This window comes from Lontra canadensis, unplaced genomic scaffold (genome assembly GCF_010015895.1).
Source record: "Lontra canadensis isolate GAN:19392208 unplaced genomic scaffold, GSC_riverotter_1.0 scaffold70, whole genome shotgun sequence".
NCBI lineage: Eukaryota > Metazoa > Chordata > Mammalia > Carnivora > Mustelidae > Lontra > Lontra canadensis.
In genome coordinates, this window is record NW_022631064.1 from 1,253,759 (window position 1) to 1,275,012 (window position 21,254).

The 21,254-nt window shown below is 38.7% G+C and overlaps 1 protein-coding gene across 2 annotated transcripts in view; it reads left to right on the forward strand.

The window, feature by feature from the left end:
• SLC24A2 (solute carrier family 24 member 2) overlaps positions 1–21,254 on the forward strand; it is a 225,368-nt gene that overhangs the window by 33,791 nt on the left and 170,323 nt on the right. The gene's annotated exons all lie outside the window — the stretch shown is intronic.

Consider the following 21,254-nt stretch of genomic DNA (forward strand, 5'->3'; position numbering starts at 1 on the left):
ACCTTTTTGAGTGTTTAAAATATTTCATAATTTTAGGGAGAGATTCTGTCACAGTGGTCTGGATAGGTGTCAACAGAGCACGGGTGCCCACAGATAACCGACAAATGGGATTGTTCTTGTGATTTGGCTCTTTTCCCCCATAAGTATTGCTGTGAGGGAAGAGTGCTGATTTCACTGTTGGAATTCCATTCTGCAGCAAAGATGCAGCAGTTAGAAAGCTTTATATGAATCCCCAAAGGCACTGAGATCGCCTTCAGGAATGTTCTTGCAGCGGTCACATACACCAACACAAGCCAACATGACCAAAAATACGTACCTTCAAGTGCACCAAGTAAATCTTCCTTGTCAGAAATAGCACTTAGCTTAGCCTCCCCATGGATCCTCTATAGGCGTTTTGGCCTTCATTTTTTGAATACGTGAGTTAAAGAAATAAGGCAGGTATTTTGAGAATAATACCGGAATCAGGGAAGAATAATTCTCTGGGTCAATCGAAAATTAAAAGCTTCCCATTGCACGCCTTTGGGTATATTTCATAATTTTTGGCTGATGGCAGAGGCAGTATCAATTTTATTGACACTACACTGTTATGGTAATGGAGTTTTCTTTATTATTGAATTCTATTACACTTAGTCACAGCGAGCCTACACACACAATCTGCAGTTGGAGTCGCCTCGGGCACTCCTCTAATAGCGTAGAGATAGTGAATATTTTCCTATCAGGATTACCAATTTCCCCTGTCTGTCAAGGCGGCTAGAAAAATCAGCACTGCGGATTTCATTCCATTTAGATTTTACTTTCACTTTCGGGGTGACTTCTGACTTTGATGCACAGAAACTAAATAAAACATTTGAATGGGTCACTGATGAGCTTACTAGAAGGTTGCCATTGGCTCTAAAAACAAGGGAGCTTCTTATCTCCCAACGATATCATGTAGTTGAAAAGAGGATGGCACTTGCCCATGTGTGCACTCATGCATTAAAAAAAAAAAATACACAAAGAAAATGCACACTAGGAGGAGTTGCAAAGATGGAAGCAGAGGTAGGAGGAGCCTAGAACCAGGAGCCAACGAACATGGGTAGCCTTTAGAAGCCAGAAAATGTAAGGAAATGAGTTCTACCCTTGAGCCTCTGGAAGGAATGCAGTTCTGCCAACCCATTTTAGATATCTGACCTCCAGAACTTGCTTGTTTAGCCAGATATCAATGGGTGACTTGATCACACATGTGCTTTGAAGGACACAAGTTCCAGAACATGCTTATATCCTTGCTAAGAGGCAGTGTCGCTCAAGCAGAAACTGAGGGCACCAGCCCATACCTTTCCAAGGACAGAATCACCTGGCAGGAGAACTGGCCTCAAAGAAGTTTCTGGAAGCTTGAGGCAACCTCCAGGACAACAACAAAAGAAACCCTAGTCTAACCCATCTGTAGCAGGAATACCAGCAAGAGGAAGGAGGAGATGGTATCACAGACACAAGGGGGAAAGTTGGTTTGGGGACGAATGGGAACATCTGTCACCCTGGTGTGGAAAGGAAGAAAAGAGAAAAGATGGAAGTAAAGGAAGTCACATTTGTTTTCCAGTTTTATTGAGAAATAATTGACAGATGTCCCTGTATGATTTACGTATATTGTGAAACTGATTACAACAGATTAACATCCATCATTCCCTGTAAATAAAATAAAATATAATAAAAAGAAAATTCTTGTAATAAGAACTCTTAGGATCTACTCTCTTAACAAGGAAGTGTTATTTTGCATGGAAGACCATGGTCTTGGCCTTCTCAGTCTCAGAGACAAGATCCTCTTCTGAATCTGAAGGAGGGGGCTTGTTGTCCTTGGGAAGAGAGGTTTGGCAGCAGAATGTGCCAAGAGTGGACATGAGGTAATAAAACACCGCAGAGCAGCTCTGCAAGTCCCTCTGAAATGAAATGAAATGGCCTTTGGATCATCTCCTCCAGCAACACTGTACAGCTCAGTGGTGAAGGCAGTGACCCAGGACAGAGGATCCAGAACCGAACAGGAAACCATTTTTCATTTTAAACCACTTGACTAAGCAAATAAGCAAGAACTCCTCAGCTTGAGTGTGAGTTAATAAAGTTAAGAAGCATCCTCTTTGCCTGCAACCCCACCAAAACAAGGTACGAGTTCATTCACTGCTGTCCTGTGTGCCCTGTGTAGTTTCTAGAACACCAAGAACTACATCTAAATCTTCATGCTTTTTGAATCTGGAAAGGCAGTAGCATGCCTCAAGATAAACAGAGCCCTAGAATCGGAGCATCATTTTACTGCTAGATATTTTAGAAGGGGGCAGCACTTAAATAATTTACCTAGTAAGTAATTTAGAACATTTTTGTCTTATGCAAACAGGAACAGATTGTGGAATGCAAAATCTCTCTCTCTTTGTTGGATAGAGCACAGATTTCCAAGAAATTAGACTTCCCAGCAACCACTTTGGGCTCCAGGTCTCTGCCCAGCCCCCACTGACACCCACCCTCTGTCCTCTGCTCTGGGACCATGGCAAAGTCTGAGAAATATCACTTCATTCTTCCAAGTTGTACTTATAGTACAGTAAATGATCATTGTTTATAAAAAGGTAGAAAATCAGTGTCACCTGTATTTCAAATACTGTTTCCCTAAAAAGCAGCTGATTAAAATTCTGTATAGTTCATAAGGAAAATTACAAATCAGTGTATGATCAGCTTCTCATGAAGAGGAGTGAAAAATTGATTGACCCCCATGACATAACCTCAGACATAATTATCCAACTCAGCTCTAACGGCCTTCTTAGGGCAGTACTGATTTTGACTTTTTAATTTTTACATGCTACTATTTTGTAAGAGATGTTAAGCTTTGGATTTCTTTACTTTTCAAAATAACAGGTTTTTCTCAGACTTATGAAAAATTCAAAGACATTTAAAAATTGTTTAAGTCTTTCACTGAAACACAAAGAGTTCTCTGTTTTTAATCAGAAATTCCCATGTCCCACTGAGATTGCCATCTGTTGATAAAGGGTCCTGGTAATTTCCCTCCAAATGCCACAATATGGGGCCATGAAGCTGTCATCCATTCTGAAGGGAGAGCTGCTTTCTTACCATTAGGAGTACATTTGTGGTGCAAAGACACCCAACTGACTCAATGTCCTGTTAGGGGACATTCCTGAGGACAATATGTGTTTCCAAGGGGATGAGAGGTTAAGGTCTTTGATTCCTTTCACAGGTCAGTTCTTAGTTTGCCTTATTCCTGAGAAGAGACATGTTCTAATACTGGTCAAGTGCTTTTAGGAAAGGAGGACCAGGCTATAAATCATAGAGCAGGATCTAGCCCTTCTTTAGCCACTTGTCTTACATTTGAATTAAGGAAAGTTTCCAACCTCCCTATACTTAAAAAAAATTTTAGACTGGATAGAGGGGAAAGGAGAATGATAATACCAGCTCTGTTCCGTAAGACAAATGTAAAAGTTCAATGCAGTCATGCTAATGAAAATGCTCTTTGGGGATGGTTCTCGTTATATACAAATATTGAAGGTTATTAAGTAGAACACCAGAGATGGCTGTGTTCAGGATATGTCTCAGAAATTTGTTCAGAGGAGATTGTTTTACACACAAATATTGATTGGATATGACAATGCTGTGGTCTTACAAAAATGGAAAACAGAAAAGTTCTTAACTTAGGGGAATATCAATCTATTGATTCAAGAAGGCTCTCTAACTTCTATACTATTGAAGGCTTTGTCTCCTGCTTTCACACCTTCTGAAAAGATGGGCGACAAAGAACAGGCTAATAGGAAATAGACAAGCTGCCAGTTTCTTGTCTTTTATTTTTAGCGAGTCTAGCCCAGGTGACTTAGTTAGTGTTACTGGCTTGCTTTCCTTAAGAGAATACCCGTCCATCTTCTCACAGCATATTTTGACTACATTGGCAATAAGTTCTCTGGTTTTGGCAAGACCCGTTCATATAACAGGCAACTTTTCTCTCATCTGCTTTTATTATTTTTTTAAAAAGATTTTATTTATTTAATTTGTCAGCAAGAGTGAGAGCGCACAAGCACGGGGAGCGGCAGGCAAAGGGGGAAGCAGGCTCCCCGCTGAACAGGGAGCCCCAGGTGAGACGTGAGCTGAAGGCAGGTGCTTAACTGATGGAGCCACCCAGGCATCCTCCTCTCATCTGCTTTGAAATAAGCACCTATCTTGTAGCTCTCACATGTTTATAACATCCACGCTTTGATGGCAATTGCTTCTGAGATGGAATTTGGCTTTTCTGCTGCTGAATTATAGTATCATGATATTAATTTCATTCATCTTGGGAGCCTCTAAGAAACATAATGTAAACCTGTGAGAGATGTGTGCCTGATAGCTCAGATACACTTTGTCCAAAATTATTCCAGTTGACACTGTGCTAATCACAGTATTATTGAGTCAAGACTTGTTTAACTTCCAACAGTCCTTTAAAAAAAATAAAGAATGGAGATAGCTGAATATTCAAATAGTTGAAATTGTTATTGTCTGTTTACTTGGAGTGGGAAGAAGAGGCATTCTATATTTTACACAAACGTGTGCTCAGTAAGAGGAAACAATCCATACCTTTAAGTCAAGCCCAGAGCATAAGTTTTGAAGGTTGTGTCAGTGGGAATCCAGTGAGGAGGGAGGAATCTCACTTGTGACTTGAACAGGATGAACTTAACAGAAAGAGTGGTTACCTACATACAAAGTTTACTTAAAATGTAAGAGAACCCTAACGTACCAGGGAGGGAGAATTGTATAAGCAGCTGGAGCAGAAAAACAGGGAAGAGGCTAGAGTTTTTAAAAGTTAGAATCCTGGAGGAGGAGGCTGCTCACGGATGCCCCTGTCTTTGAGCAGAGGGCTATGAGCCTGATTACAAGAAACAGCATGCTGGATTTAACTGTGGGGAAGGGAAGGTACCGCCAGCCCTGGGGTGAAATTCAAAGGCTCAGGAAACAGACCAAAAGTGTACAGGAAGTACAAAGGAAGGAGCAAGTCCCTTCTAACTCCTACACATTTCTGGTCTCCCTTTTTCTAGCTCCCCTTTTCAGAGAACCACAGGGTCAGCCGGCAAAACAGAAACCTAGTTTGCAGAGCGGCAACCCCAGTTTCAGAAATCCAGGATACAGAAGGGTGGGTTTCAATCTAAGAGGCAGTAACTTCATCACGGGCACAAAAGTTTTCAGACAAGAAGGCTAGCGGATGGTGGCAAAAGAAGCCAAACCTATGAGCTCTTATGAAGGGTCAGACAGCCCTCGGAATGCCAGGAAAGGCCTACGAAATGTAGCATCATCTTAATGATTGTCCTCAAATGACAGTCAGCCTCAGCAGTGTTTATTAACCTTCAAATAAAGCCAATAAAACTATGATCCAGTCACAGAGGACAGTAAACCATCATGAAGCTGTTGTAGGTCTTTGCAAATAATTTTTTCTATTGTGGTCAATTTCAAATATACCTAAAGTACAAAGAATAATACAATGAACCCCCTGCACCCACCTATAACAGTCGTAAGCATTTGGTTGCTCATGTTTTATTTATCCCCCCAAACTCCCTTTCTATTCCTCCAGCTTCCCAGTGAACTACATGATTTTATTCCTAAAACAATTCAATATGTTTAATTACAGCTCTGTGAATTTCTACAAATTGAACATGCTCACGTAAACCCCACCTAGATCAGGAAGAATGTTTCAAACCACCCAGAGTCCCTTAATAGTTGTTTTCCAAGTCCTCTCCCCCCTATTTCCCTGAAGAGTGATTACTATCATCTGTTTTGAATTCTGAATATAGGGATTTACGGAGTATGTGCATTTTAGAGTTTGGCTACTTTTGTTCGTTGTTGTGAGTGCGATGTACACACTTTGTTGCATGTAGCCATAGTTCATTTATGTTCATTGTCCTGAGGTAATTCACTGTAGGGTGACACCACAATTTATTCACTCATTCTCCCATTGATAAAGAATTATTTCCAGCTTTGGGCTATTACAAAAATATTGCTGCTAATATTCTTGTATCCCTTTCCTTTGGATATAGGTCAAGAAAGGAATTGTTGGATCTTAGAATATGCACATGTCTAACTTCAATAAATCCTGTCTAACAGTTTTCCAAGTGGTTACACCAGTCTACCTCCTGCTAGTTCCTGTTGTGCCGTATCCTTGTCAACACTTGGCATTGTCTGTATTTTTCATTTTAAACATTCTGATAGGTGATAGGTGATATGTGCATCATAGTATCTCGCTATAATTTTTAGTGTTTCCCTGATAAGCACATTTTTGAATGCTTGGCTATTTGGATATATTTTATAAGGAGTCTGTTCAAGTATTTTGCATGCTTTTACTGGGCCATCTATCTTTTTTCTTACTGATTTGTAGGAGTTCTTCCTATATTCTGTACCTGAGTCCTTTGTTGGACATACACATTGTACATGTCTTCTCCCACTATAGCTCACTGTCTCATTCTCTTAATGGTGTCTTTGATAATAAAAGTTCTTAATTTTATTGTAGTCTGATGTTTATCGGACTTTTTCTTTATAGTTAGTGCTTATCATGCCTTGTTCAGGAAGCTTTCACCTATTCAAGTGTGGTAGAGATATTCTCTTGTGTTATATTCTAGAAGCTTTTTTTTTTTTTTCCCAGTCTTTCACATTTAGGTCTGTAGTCCACCTGCAATTGTAATTTGTTTATGATGTAAGATATGAAACAAGGTCTTTTTTCCCCCCTCATATGGATATACAATTGACCTGGCACCATTTCTTAAAAAGATGATTATTTCCTCATTATACTGCAGTTTTACCTGTCATAAATCAAACAACAGTATAAGTATGAGTCTGTTTATGGTTTCTCTATTTGTATATTCTTGTATGGATACTATGTAATTTTGATTGTAGTAAGGATTGAGACATCTAACGGTGTACATTCTTGAAGTTTGTTCTTCAGAAATTTCTTGGCTATTCTTGCCTTTTGTTTTATATCCATCTAAATTCTAAATTAGCTTATCAATTTCTAAACTGGTAGCATTTAGATTAGAACTGCATTCCATCTATAATTTAACTTGAATAGATAAGACTTATTTGCAATATAGATTCTTTTACCCATAAACATCTTCTAACTTTACAGTGATTTAGACTTTTTAAATTTCTTTAAGGAATGTAGGTTTTGTGTGTGTGTATGTCAAGGCTTTGCATATATTTCATTGGATTTATTCTTAGATGTATGATTTTCATAGGTTTATGTTATTGTAAATGAATAATTTTAAAATTTTTTATTTTCTGTGTTCTGCTTGTGTATGGAAATCTAATTGGTCTGCTAAATTCAATTATTCAAATAGTTTATTTGAAAATAATTTGATTTTTTTCTGTGTATATAATCATGTTGTGTGCAAACAATGCCAACACTTTATTTCTTCCTTTCTAACCTTTATACCTTTTGGTTTGTTTGTTTGTTTATTGCACTAGTTAGGACAAATTCCACTTTTAGACCAGCATATCACAAATACACATTGAACATAATGTTAAAAGGACAGGGGCTCCTCTTTCACATAGGATGTTACCCTAAATATCCACTTTAATCCTATCCACCATCCAACCCCCCCAAAAATGGTTCTCCACATGTCTTGCATTGTCTTTCAAAAAAAGGGTGTTGGTATCCTGATTCAGTGACAATTTGTGAGTTGTCTTGTGTTGATATTAAGGACAGATATTGCTTTGCTTTACAGTAAGGGGAGGATGGAGTGGCAGAAGCACTTAATGCAAAGTCAGATTAATTAACCTGACACATCTGTCCTCTTAGCTAGCAAGAATGCATAGACTTCTTGAATAATGAAGTATAGTTTTCCACTAGTTTTGGCTTCTGTGTTCTCCTTGTGCTCTTATTTGTGGTCCTAGGGATTGGCAGGTTTGCATAAATCAACATTTTTTCAGTCTTTGTACATCCCAGACAAGGAGCACTTTCCAGAAGAAAACAACTGCTATTACTCTCAAATTTGTATTTAACTCTAGATGTAATGTATGTGATGCTTCATACTGATTCTTTTTGTTGGCATATGGAAGAACACAGAATGCTAGAACTGAAAATTTTTTACATTTATAACAATAATCAAATTTATGAAATTTTCCAAAATTAAGTGATTTTAAATCAGGAAAACATGGGTGGGATACTAGGATCCCTCCAGAAATAACACAGTGGCCAGATTTCCTCTTTATATGTTTTCTGTTCATTCAACATTTCCTGAACACCTGTTCAAAATCTGGGCACCAAGCTAGGTGCTGAGCACTGTGCTAGACTCCATGATATGCGTGGTAAACTGCGTTCTCTACAAAATCCCTTCATAGATCATTCTGGGAAACAAGGCCTGGCTGAAGAGAACATTGTAACAGAAAGAAACAGAGATTGTTCTGCTGGTGAGGTGTTCTTGGGCTGAAGTAACTCAAGAGCTTTGATCCCAATAACTTAGGCCAGCTATGTTGATACATGAGGCAGAAGGGTGTTCACACGTAAATGTCCTGAGAATTGACCCAAGGAAATTCTAAATCCAGAGCTCCTTGCAGAGACAGTGCCCTGTTTTCCTTATTGCTGACATTCAAGAACCTAAGGCTATCAGGCCTGGAAACTTGGACCGGATACCATCCAGAGAGCAGCTCAAATGCTGAGGTTTGGCTTGGAACCATATTAGCCTTTTTTATTTTTTATTTCTTATTCACCAGTCCCATCTGAAGACTTCAGCCATGTTCTATCCTTATGTGGTTTTATGGTCACTGTTTTCTTCCCTTGTAAGCAGTTGGGCCTGACGTGGTGTAAGGGATACTTGCCCATTTCTGAAATTTAAAAAAGAAAAAAGGTTATGCATTAATTCCTAGGTGTACTCACAGAATGGTTAATGGGAAAAAAAAAATCAGCATTTTTTTAAATAGTTGGGACAATCTTATTTTCACCTTTTTGGCTCTCAGCCTTTTCTTCAGCCTGACAGGTAGATGGGAAGGCTGCTGGACCTACAATCAAGAGCGACCACAGCAGCCAGGCCCTCTGTTTCATGGTCAGCCCTGGCTTTTGCCTGTGGATTGCCGTTGGCCTTTACAGGCAGAGGACCTTCAGAGGAAGAACCAGCACGGCTGTGAAGAAGAGGAAGGCCTCAGGTGTGACATTAGTATCTCCTCCTGAGATCACAGACCTGAGATTACAGACCACCAGCCCTGAAGGACTCATATGAGTGGTTGTGCTCATGCCATTAAGCAGCCAGTGATTCTAGTATTTCTACAAGTTTCTAGTATTTCTAGTATTTCCACAAGTGCTGGTCTTACAGTGCCCTGCCGGTCCAAGCCACCAATCACGGTTTGGTTTGGTTGGTTGGTTGGTTGGTTGGTTGGTTTTTTCCTAGAAGCCATGTGAGCTATGTGGAGATTATCCCCCCAACCTCTGCCTCTTCAATGCCAATCAGTGGAGCTAAGCCACCTGCAATGTTTGTTTGATTTGTTTTTACTGAGTACCCAGTGGGGATCAGGTCCTGGGCTGAGTGGAACAGGTGTCTGCACCTGCCCTTTTTCAGATACATCTGAGTCTTCATGATTTCTCTTAACCCTGCAAGCAACTCTTTAAGGTTTTCTATTGGACATCCCCCAAAAAACATGACAATGGGTATTGTTTTAGAGTGTGCGCCAACATTATCTCAGCCCTTTTCCGCCACATCCTCAAGTCCTTACAGCCCTACAAAGTAGATGTTGGGACACCCATTTCACAGACCGAGAAGATAACTCTCAAGCGGTTATAGAAACTGACTCAGAGGAAGTAAGTTGCAAAGCTAGGGTTCATATCCAGCCCAATTCAACGACCCTGTGCATCTTTAGAAACTGTCTCATTGGTAACAATTTACATTATCATTTAATTCCCCAAACTATTAAGTTAAAGATGTTGGAACTGCTCCTCTTTCTCTCCATAAGCACTGGTACCATCAGGGCATCCAAATCTCTGGTTTAGCTTTGGCTGCCCCCGTATAAAGGGATCACACCCCATTCAGATCTCTGTCTTCTTTCTGAATCATCACTCCATGTCAAAGTGACAGTCAGTTTTCTTCTCTATAATACTCTGTTCTCTTCACGGCAAGAGGTATAAAATACTGAGATCATGCCTTCAGCTAAGGGATGAATTTTCAATCCTTTAACTCGTCACCTTGAATGTCAACAGTGGTTAGAGATCATGACATCCACTTATATCGCCTCCGAAAGTGGTTTCATGTGAATGTACTGGTGACTATAATCAACGTGTCTCTTGATGATTTAGCGGCATCATTATCATTATTGTGTATGTGTTATTGTGTATAAAAGTTCTATTATTAACAATGTGTAGGTTTTTATAAATATATATATTACCACGAGAAGTGAAAACTGTCTATAGCCACCATTTATTCAGGGTCAACTCCGTACTTGGTACTGCACTTGATGCTTTACCCAGGCTCTGTGTATTAGTCAGTTAGAGTTGCTGTGACAAAAGACCACAGACTCAGGGGCTGTCAGAAATTTATTTTCTTAAAGTTCTGGAGGCTAGAAGCCTAAGAGCAAGATTCTAGCCCATTCACTGTCTGGAGAGGACATTTTCCTGGCTTGCAGACTATAGCCTTCTTGCCTCGTCCTCACATGGCAGAAAGAGAAGGAAAGTGAGCTCCCTCATAACTCTTTTTATAAAGCATCTAATTCTATCAGGTGAGAGCCCCACCCTTATGACTTTATTGAACCTTAATTACTTTGTCATAGGCCCTGTCTTCCAAGTCCAGACCCATTGAAGTTTAGGTCTTCAACAAATGAATTGGGGGTGAGGGGACACGAACATTCTGTCCATAGCATTATGTATACAATCCTCACAAGAAACTCATCTTACAGTAAGTCTTCTTCATGGCAGAGACAGGGGTCAAACCAGGATGATTCTAAAATTCACACCTTTTCCCCCAGCTAGACCTCTTCCTTTAAAAAAAAGAAAAGAAGATTTGATTTATTTGACAGAACGAGAGAGCACAAACAGGGGGAGGAGCAGAGGGAAAAGGAGAAGCAGGTTCCCCATGGAGCAGAGAGCCCGATGCGGGGCTCGGTCCCAGGACCCTGGGATCATGACCTGAGCCGAAGGCAGATGCTTACCAACTGAGCCACCCAGACACCCCTAACCACTTCCTAAACTTTATTCACTGGCTCTTCTTGAGAAAATATGTAAATGAGAGGAATAGCTAAACTTGATTTATCAGTCATCTTATGCATAAGCTAGTTTGTTCTGTGCTGGCTTATTTTAAACAATGTACCTCAAGACAAATCAGTGTCACTTAGCCTTTGAACAAATAGATTATGAAGCAAAATGGAATGAAAAGTATTCAGTTTTAAATACAGTCAAGTGCTTGAAAGATGAGTGCTTTTTTTTAATTGTCAGAAAGTTTTATTATCAAAGGTAATATTTAATTACCAAAGGTCTATTACCAAAAAATAACTTGAGGCTACAGGATTTAAGTGTAGAAAGGAAGAGTAACAGTTGAAAACACTATTAAATATGAACTTAAATGCAGTCGTATTTATTTAGAAAAGATATGTGTTAAGTATTTTAGATGTTTAGACGTTTTAATGCAAAAGTAATATGTGCATATTTTAAGCAACTCAAGCAATGGAAATATATAAAAACTTATGTAAATATACATATGTTTTTAAACAAAAATGACTCTTGGACATCATATTATACACTTGCTTTTTTCATGTTGCTGCACACAGATTTGCCTCATTCTGTGGACCAGTAGCTCAGCATTCCATAGTAAGGTTGGACCATCATTCACTTCACTATTTCCCTGTTGGTGGACACTTAGGTTGTTAACACAGTCACAAAAGAACATAACATTGAGGATCTTTGCACTTCTTTTTTCTTTTTTTTTTTTTAAAGATTTTCTTTATTTATTTGAGAGAGAGAGAGAATGAGAGAGAGAGAGAGAATAAGAGAGAGAGAGAGAGAGAGCATGAGAGGAGGAAGGTCAGAGGGAGAAACAGACACCCTGCTGTGCAGGGAGCCTGATGCGGGACTCAGTCCTGGGACTCTAGGATCATGACCTGAGCAGAAGGCAGTCGCTTAACCAGCAGAGCCACCCAGGTGCCCTACACTTCTCTTTTTCTACACATGGGCAGATAAATCATGTAATTTCTCTGCAGGATAAATACAATCACTGTGTCAAAAGTGTGCATACTCAAGACGTTGACAGATATTGCCAAACTAAATTCATGATAAAGTTTCATATTTAACACTCCCAAAGACACATTCCACCTCAAGTGTGATGAAATAATGCCACAGTACTCAGTGCATTGCCTCCCTCTCCTTTGATGACATTTGAGCAAAGCTTTAAAGGAACCGAGGGAGAGAGCCCTGATGTTCCAGAATGTGCTAGCAAAAACAGCAGCTCACTGAATTTACCTGTGGACTCCGTCCGGTGAGGTGCACTGACATTCATTCATTGACATGGTAGCTCCTTTCTCCTTCTCATTCTTCCAGTTCACTCCTATGTGGAAAGCAAGGTGATGGGATGACAGTTGTTCCAAAGGTGAGTCAGCCAAATAGGACCTTTCCGCAGTTTCATGTGCTTCACCGTTCTGTTTTTGGTAGGCAAGGATTTTGACTTGTTTTTAATTTACACATGACAAAATTCACTCCTTTTGGTACCCTGCTTTGCTTTTTCATTCAAACCTCAACTCAAACAAAGATAAATTGTTGCTGTTGAATATGCCCTCTACTGTGATTTGAACGTTTATGTTTCCCCTAAATTCATAGGTTGAAATCCTAATGCCCAAGGTGATGGTATTAGGAAGTGGGGCCTTTGGCGTATTTAAACCATGAGGGTGGAACCCTCACCAATGGGATCAGTGCTCTTAGAATAGAGACCCCACACAGAGTTCCCCCGGCCCTTTCCACCAGGTGGGAACACAGGGAGAAATTGGTGACCTGGGGGGGAACCCTCACCTGATCAAGCTGGCTGTCTGAGCTCAGACTTCGGGCTTCCAGAACTGTGTGAAATAAATTCTATATTACAAGCCACCCAGGCTACAGCATTTTGTTGTTATCAGCTGAGATGGACTAAGACATCCTTTGTCAGTGAATAAAAACAGCTAGCCTAGGGTTCTTTGGGCCTCCGGCTGTACAAAAATTTAGGAGCCTTCCCATATGCAGAGTTTCCTACATCAAAGTTCTGTTCAATTTAACTTTTTTTTTTTTTTTAAGTAAAGTGTGGGTTACCGCTATTTTTGTTTTGTTTTGTTTGACATAAGCATGATGTAGCCTTTGAATTTTATGCCTGCCTTTTCTGAGCCTTTCTCCCCGCCAGAGCTGAGAATCTTCTCTAATCATTACATGTGACAACTTAAGACTTTTTCATTACAACAAAGCAGAACGAATTAAAGGTATAGTCTTCCAAGCTGAAACCGCACTACCAAGCTGACGCTCTGGAAAATGCTAATACTCAGTATATTAAAAGGACAGCCAGCTTCACCTTCTTAATGCCCATTTGCCTGAATTTATGAGATATCATTCTTTTCAGTGGGGTATTTTTAAAATTATTCAGCTGAGAGTGAGTCAAATTTTTTTGTCACTAATTCATTAAAAATGCCAGTCATACCAACCAACTCAAGTGAGACCATCTGCCTTTCAGAAAACCTTAAATACTCAAAGAGCAAGTAGGACTGTATTCTTTGGACCTGAGCTGGGACCGATGCATTTAGAAAGGGCATGGCTTCCAAACCCAGGACACCTAACCCCGCTCCACCTCCCCATTTCCTTACCTGCCCAGCAGTTGAACTGTTTAGGACCTTGGCTGTTTTACTTGAGAAGGCCTCATGAGGTTGGCCTCCCAGAGCTGTTAAGGCCCTTAGCTTTAACCTTTCTTTCCCTTTCTTGAACTTCTAGGGGTGTGTCATGGAGAATGGAAGCAACCCATCTACCCAGAGAAAGAATTGAGAATAATCTTAGTTTATGATTTCTGGTTTCAGTAGTGCCCCTGTTATCAAATAAATATAAAACTGATCTGCTCTTTGCTTAGAGAAAGATAGGGCAAACTCTTATAGGGTCGTGTTTTGGATAGAGTCATCTTTTTTAATACTTAGTGTAAGTGAATTTTTAAAAAATATATTTTCTAGAAAAGGGTCTACTGAGATTATTTGAAGACCTTAAAAATAGTTAGACAAAGAATGAAAAGATGTGGTATTCATTCAGCCAACAAATAGTTACGAGTATCCACCACATGCTAACGACTGTTCCAAGTGCTTAGGCACCTGCAGGGAATGAAATTAGCCCAAATCCCTGCTCTCTTGGAGCTGACCTTCTTGAAGGGAGTGGGGAGGGCAGATAATACCAAATAACTATAGAAATGATGTAGTATGGGGGAGGATGCAGGTGTTATGGAGAAAAAATAATTAGGGAAGAAGGGGGGGAATTACATTGTCAAATTCTTAATGCAAGAGAGATGCGATTATGAGCTAAGCATGTTGGACAAGGTATTTAAGGCCACTTTTCATAATCTGGATTGCATCTGAAGCCTTCTTTTTTGTTTCTTGAGATAACAAAAATGTCAGTGTATGGAGATCCCCTCTTCTTTGAGTCTACCCACAGGAAAATGTCTAGTATTTGTGCCAAGTCAAGTTAGGATGGTATAGCATTAAAATCTCAGCAGATTTCCTCGATAAGAAGAACCCAGGTATGGCAAGCCTACAGATACAGAATCGCTGTTTTTACTTTCCTTACAAAGAAGGTGACTTTAGTGGTAGAAAATTTCACCCCAAATTATTTCCATGCCTGAATGAAGTGGGTACAAATAATAAATCTGGCATTGACTTCACGGAGGGATCCTGCTGGATGACAATCCCCCCTGGACTGTAGATACAATACAGTCTTTCTGATAGGAAGGAAAAAATGCAAATGGACTCGGAGCATTCATTTTAACTTTAAAGTTAATCAGAAAGTATCCTTGGTGTAAACGAAAAGAAAGGCACTATAGGTCTGGTTGACTTTGCCTTGGGGTAAACAGATCAATTCTACAGGATAGATAGTATTCTGTAGAAGAGCTGGTAAACTGCAAATGAATTTCACTAAATTAACCATCCGTGAATAATGCTATCCAGTGATTTTAAGTGAGTCATCTGCATGACAAGTAGAGGATATTTAATGCTAACTGGTTTTATTAGCTGACAGGAGTTGGGTAACCCTTCTGAAGAGAGCACAATCACATTTCGCACTCTGTTCTGTTTGGAGAAGGTGACGGAGGGCTCTGAGCAGGGATCACAGCTTTCTCTTCCAACTCCCATCCCATTTCTTGGGGGAGCGCTCTGCCTTCTGATTCCTACTTGGAAGCAATACCCACACTGCCATTTATTTGCTTTCATATTCAAACAAAACAAGACCAATAAACAAACACAATGGAAGTGAGAATAATGCACTAGTGACACAGGAAGATTGTGCCATTGTTTATGGAACCAGGTTTTGCCCTCTCATTTTACCCTTTGTGTTGGATATAAGATACTCTTGAAGTTTTATTTTTGTGCAGGCAATTAGAATATTGTTGCGGCAGCAAGGAAACTGCCAGTTGAAAGGAAGTGTAACCCTACACCATGTTTAATGTGAAAGGCTTGTCTGCATAATGGAAGGTCTTGCCAAGAGGTGACTCCAGGGAGATTGGTTTTTGAAGTCCTGTAAAGCTGGAGGCAGAAACCTTAATCAGGGCGCATAGGGCTTGACTCTGCTTTCTTTCCTTGGCGAGGATATGGCCTCCCTAGAGATGAGTTTGCTGCAAGAATCAAGAGATCACAGTGTTTGTAAATATTCCTTGCTGAGCGTAAGCACATACAGACCTGAAGTATAAGTGTCTTCCTAATACCATTTAAGTCTGCATATAAAGAGCCAGCGCATAGCAAGAATTGGACTTTTCCCTCAAATCTGGCATAGCTCTACCCCAGAGGGGAATGTGAACAACTATGGGGTATCCGGGGAATTGGAGAAAAACTCTCAATGATACGATCCATCTAATGCTGAACGGTGGACCCACACCCATTCAGTTCTGTGTCTTTCAGTTCTGTGTCTTTTGGAATATGGAGAAGGCGTGCGGATAAGCTGTTTTCCCAAACTCTCACCGCTGAAATACCATGATCACAGTGGTCTTCACATGTATTTTTAATGCTGTAATCTTCATTCATACACCGTCTCGTTTTCTTGTGTATATTTCCCTTAAAATGACAAAAATTCACGCACACATAATATAAAATCCTGCAAAAAATTAAAAAATGCAATGCTGTGAAATGTATAAATGAAGCCCTAGGAAGATAGCCTGTTTTGTAGACTGCCTCCAAATCCGAGAGCTTTTATCAAAACATTCAACAGAAATTGTACACATTTCATCCTAAGCCAGCATAGAGTAAAAATAAAATGTTGAGCCAAATTCTCTTACCTAAACTCCTTGCTTATTCTGAAGGAGGCATGTCTGGATTGGCATTAGCTCCTTAAGCTACTAAAGAAACAACTGACTGAGTTATATGAAATTAACGACATGTGTATGAAATTAACCACTTATCAGATGTACAATGTGCAAGGTATACTCTAGGGCTTCTTAGCCTAGGCATTATTGACATTTTGGGCTGAATACTTCTTTGCTGCAGGATACTGTGCTAGGCACAAAAGGAGGTTCAATAGCTTCCCTGACTTCTGTCCACTAGATGTCAACAGCGCCCCCCCCCACCTGTAGTTGGGACAAATATGTCTCTAGACATCGCAAAAATGCTCTTGGGGTGCAGAGTCTCCCACTGGTATATACTATAGTGGATAAAAAATAATTACAGTATAAGGCAGTGGTTCTGAATGGTGCAGACCACAGCTTTGAGACTTGTGAAGGGGGTGGGAGATAGTTTCCGATGGGGAAGGTTGAGGAGGCTGTAGGAAGAGGTAAGATTTGACTGGCTCTTGAAGTTTGTATAGGATTTTGATTAAACTGTGGTTTGGTTATTGGTTTACCTTTAATGGTATGTTTTCCAACTGGTGTTTATATTTGAAATATGCCCTATTGGTTTCAAAGCTGTTTAAATTTCTAAATATGCCAAAATTGTAATTTGTGCATGAATTAAAACTTGAGAGAATTTAAGTAATTTTCATCTTCTTTTTAAAACTAAGACTGAATTATTTCTGAACTTAATAATGTGGCTTTTTTGGAATTGGAGCATCTGGGGGTAATTGGATTGTGTATAAACGTGCTGTTCTCCATGTATAAATGCCACCCAGAAAAGCCACTTGGCATTATTTTACTGAAAAGGAAGTGATATAAAGGGCCTTGTATCAATAATGTTACCTTTTGGGAGGACTTCCTCCCAAGTCCCCCTACCAAAAAAAAGCAAAATGCAAGTCAAGTTCTTTAGACTTTTTATCCTGTATCCAATGCATCTTGTCCAAATCAAAATTGTGCTCAGTTGGCTTTCAAATATTTGTTGAATCTTCAATGCAGCTTTAACTTGAAGGCATCACCTTTCTCAAAGGAAATGACTTGCTGAAAATTGTGTCATGTTTGAAAAGCAGATGTTATTGCATTCTGATGTATTGAAATGTCATTCTTTTCCTGGTAGCATGCCTCATTAAGTCTGATTGAACAGTAATCAGCCATGCACTTAACCAAGTGTGTGAGATTAATCATAAGTCTGTGTTCACCAAACTTTGTAGCTCTGAGTTATCCAAAACAGAAGTCTTCTGGGATGGCTTGCTCTCAGATTCTTCTTCAAATGAATTATTATTTTCTTCCAGGTATAATAATTGTATCACTATTAACATCACTGCATAACAAATTAAATTTTAGGATTATAGAGGAAGATGTGTTTAGATAGAAGTGTTACTATCCATGTACCACAAATCACAGCATACCATGAGTTAGATTACTTCATAAATTAAAGACCTCTCAATAGTCTGATGCATTTAACCAATGTAAATTTATGAATTGCAAATATTCAGTATGGCAAAATGTTCATATTATAAGAGATATGTTGTACAGGGCTCAGTCTCTAAGTTCTCAGAAAGTGTTTGAAATAAGCTCTTTGTGTTTGTAGCTGTCCCAAAGTATGATGTGTAGAAGACTTTCCCAATTGTGAATTTTGCTTCAATGATTTTTCTCACTTTCACTCTAGCCCTGGACTTCTGCTATTAATTATTAACAGAAATTCTCTTGAAATTATCTTTCAAGGAGAATTCTATGAATAAGACAGTAAATGATCTGTCTCTATCTGATTCAGTTATACTGGAAGGCAAGGTTGTATCCCTAATATTTTTTAGGATCCCTTCTAGGGCTATAATCAGTCCTGAAGTCATAAGGCAAAAATTGCTTGTTTCAGAGAACCTATGCTAACGTCACTATAATAAGATGAGAGATTCAGTTTATGGCTTTAGTTAGAGTTTAAGGGGAGGAAATTTTGGCTATAAAAATTAAATGGAAGGTGATAGAACGTTTGGAATGGAAACACCTGTTTTAAATACCATTTTTAATGGGGGTGGAGTGCCAGATGTTCTGTGGGCTCCTTTCTTTTTGCTGCATCTTATTTTTTCTTTGTCGTTAGCAAAAATATGAAATAAATTAAAACTCTTTCACATCTACGCAACAGAAATAAAAAGAGAGAACAAAAGACATGACTGCTAGATAAAGCAGCACCTAAAATAATTGCCATAAGCAACTCGGAGATTTATTGTGAATTAGATTGCAGGAATGTGCGTGATGAATGTAGCATCTGTCATTTTAAAACAATATAGTAATTTATTTTAAAATGGATCTTTGTGCGCTCCTTAGATTGACAGGTCTTTAAATTTTGATGATAATTTTATCCCTACCACCCCCAATCCCCAGTATTTTTTGTGCCGTTTGCTTTGGGATTTTCCTTGAATTAAAAATTGAACAATCTTATTGCAGTGCAGAGAGGATTTCATTACTTTCAGAGGTGACCTTCCAGATTCTATTAGGACAAGAAAATAGCCTTTAACAATGTCACTCAAAACCTATCTTTCCATACTGGCTTCACCTCATTCTAGCACCTTCAAATATTCCAGAAAGTCTTTCTTTGACGCTTCTTCCCTCTGCCCTTCCTACCTGGAGTCAGTAATAGATATGTGTTAAGGTTGTTTGGAAGTCTTCTTTATCATTTTTGTATGATTCTGCCGCTTGCATTTTTGTTGCCTCAACCCCTCAGGTTGAAAATTAGTACTTGAAGACAGAATTGAATATCTTATTTCTTTGTAACTGCCAAGAAAGTGGAATTCAGATCCCTGTACCTAATGGGCCTCTGATATTGTTCTGGTTCTTTCTGATGAAATATCCCATTATTCCTTTAAAGACTGTTTTGATTTATCATGCTGATTTATTTTTTTGCTGTTCATAAGAACTATAAATATTAATCAACTATTCTCAGCTTTCCTGTTGAAGAAGTAATAGTGCCGAAGGAAGGAGAACTTCTATTCATTTTACTGTATACAAGTCATAATACTATTTTTTATTTTAAAGTGATATGAAAATATGTATCCAACCCAACATTCTCAGCTCAGCCCAATTTACTTCATATTTTTTTATTGCTTCAATAGAATTTCTAATCTCATAAACTTTCTGAGGCAACGTTCTTGACAATGGTATTGGATTTCATCTGCTCCAGGATTCCTTAATCCAGTTTTTTTTTTTTAAGATTTTATTTATTTATTTCACAGAGAGAGTAAGCACAAGCTGGGGGTGGGGTGGCCGGCAGGCAGAAGGAGAAGTCGGCTCTCCTCTGAGAGAGGAGCCCTATGTGGGGACTTGATTTCAGGACCCTGGAATCGTGACCTGAGCTGAAAGCAGATGCTTAACTGACTGAGCCACCTAGGCGTCCCAATCCAGTTTTTTCTTAACCTCAGTAAATCTATTTGCACCCACCTCCTACTATGCTTGAAACTACTTAAATACTGTTTTCTATAACTTCCATTTAAAATTAAGCAAGACCATGAAAATAACATGTACTAAAAATATAATAGCAGTTAATAGGTAGTTTCTGCTCTCAGGAGGGATTCTGTAACCAATGGAATGTGAGAAATTTGAAAAAGCATCATGGAAAATAACTTTATACTAGAAAATGGAGAGGAAAAGGTATATAAAATGAGTTGAAGAAATGAGGTCTATTATCTGAAAAAGAGCAAGAAGCCACACTGATTTGGTGACTGTTTTCAGTTATAAAAAGAATAATGACCAGTGTTTTCCCCATGAATATACAGATAGAGAGATTTTTTTTAAAAAAAGGAAATAAGCTTTAGATGGCAAAGATTAAGGTTAGATTGGATGAAAATATTCCCCCAAATGAAGGCTGTTATGTGTTAGAATGATTTATTTATAAGGACTGTGGAATTGTTTCATTAGGAAGTCATAAGAATGAGGAAGACACATAAGTGTCTGAAATGATGGGAACTAAATGATATTTTAAAGAGCCTCCTATTTTAATGGTTTTTAAGATTCCCTTCCATTTATTATTTAATTTCTTTATTAACTTCCCTGATTTATCAGATTTATCATCATCTCATGATTAAAGGGTTTTTTTTTAACCTTCATTACAAAGGAAGGGAGAACATTTCCATATTCAGTTATTTTTTTGGAATACATATTTTTGTTCCATTTTCTTCTTCTGTTGTTTTTCTTCTTTTATTTTTGTCACTCCAAGGCAATTCACTAGCTCCAAAATAAAGAAATAATCAGGATTGGCACATGAACTCCTCTATCCTGTATCAATATAGGGTCAACATTTAAGAATGTTTATATATGATAAAGGATGACTGTAGCTGAAATCCAACAGAGATCATCTTGCTCTAGGTCTTCATGAACAGGCAGAATTAATGTGTTGATTTCAAAATAAACCAAGTGAGTTGCATTTTAAAAGTGAGGTTTTCGGAGTGGAAAATTTCTGGATCAGATGCTGTTTTTCAACCTATGTGTTTGTATGTGTGTTGTGAAAATTTTTTAATTCTTATCAATTTGGGACAAGAGTGGCTTTTCTTAAATTTATAAAATGGAATAGTTATCAAGAAATGAAGCTTGTAAGAAGATGGGTCAGAAATTAACATTTCTTTATCACAGAACTACACACTCCAAGTCAGAATTAATGGGACTTTGTATAAATGATCACTTGTATTAAGCATTATCTTTAGAAACTTAGAAAATAAAGTCAAGATAATATCAACATCACGGAGATATGTAGAAGCTTTCGGAGGAATCATACACACACACACACACACACAC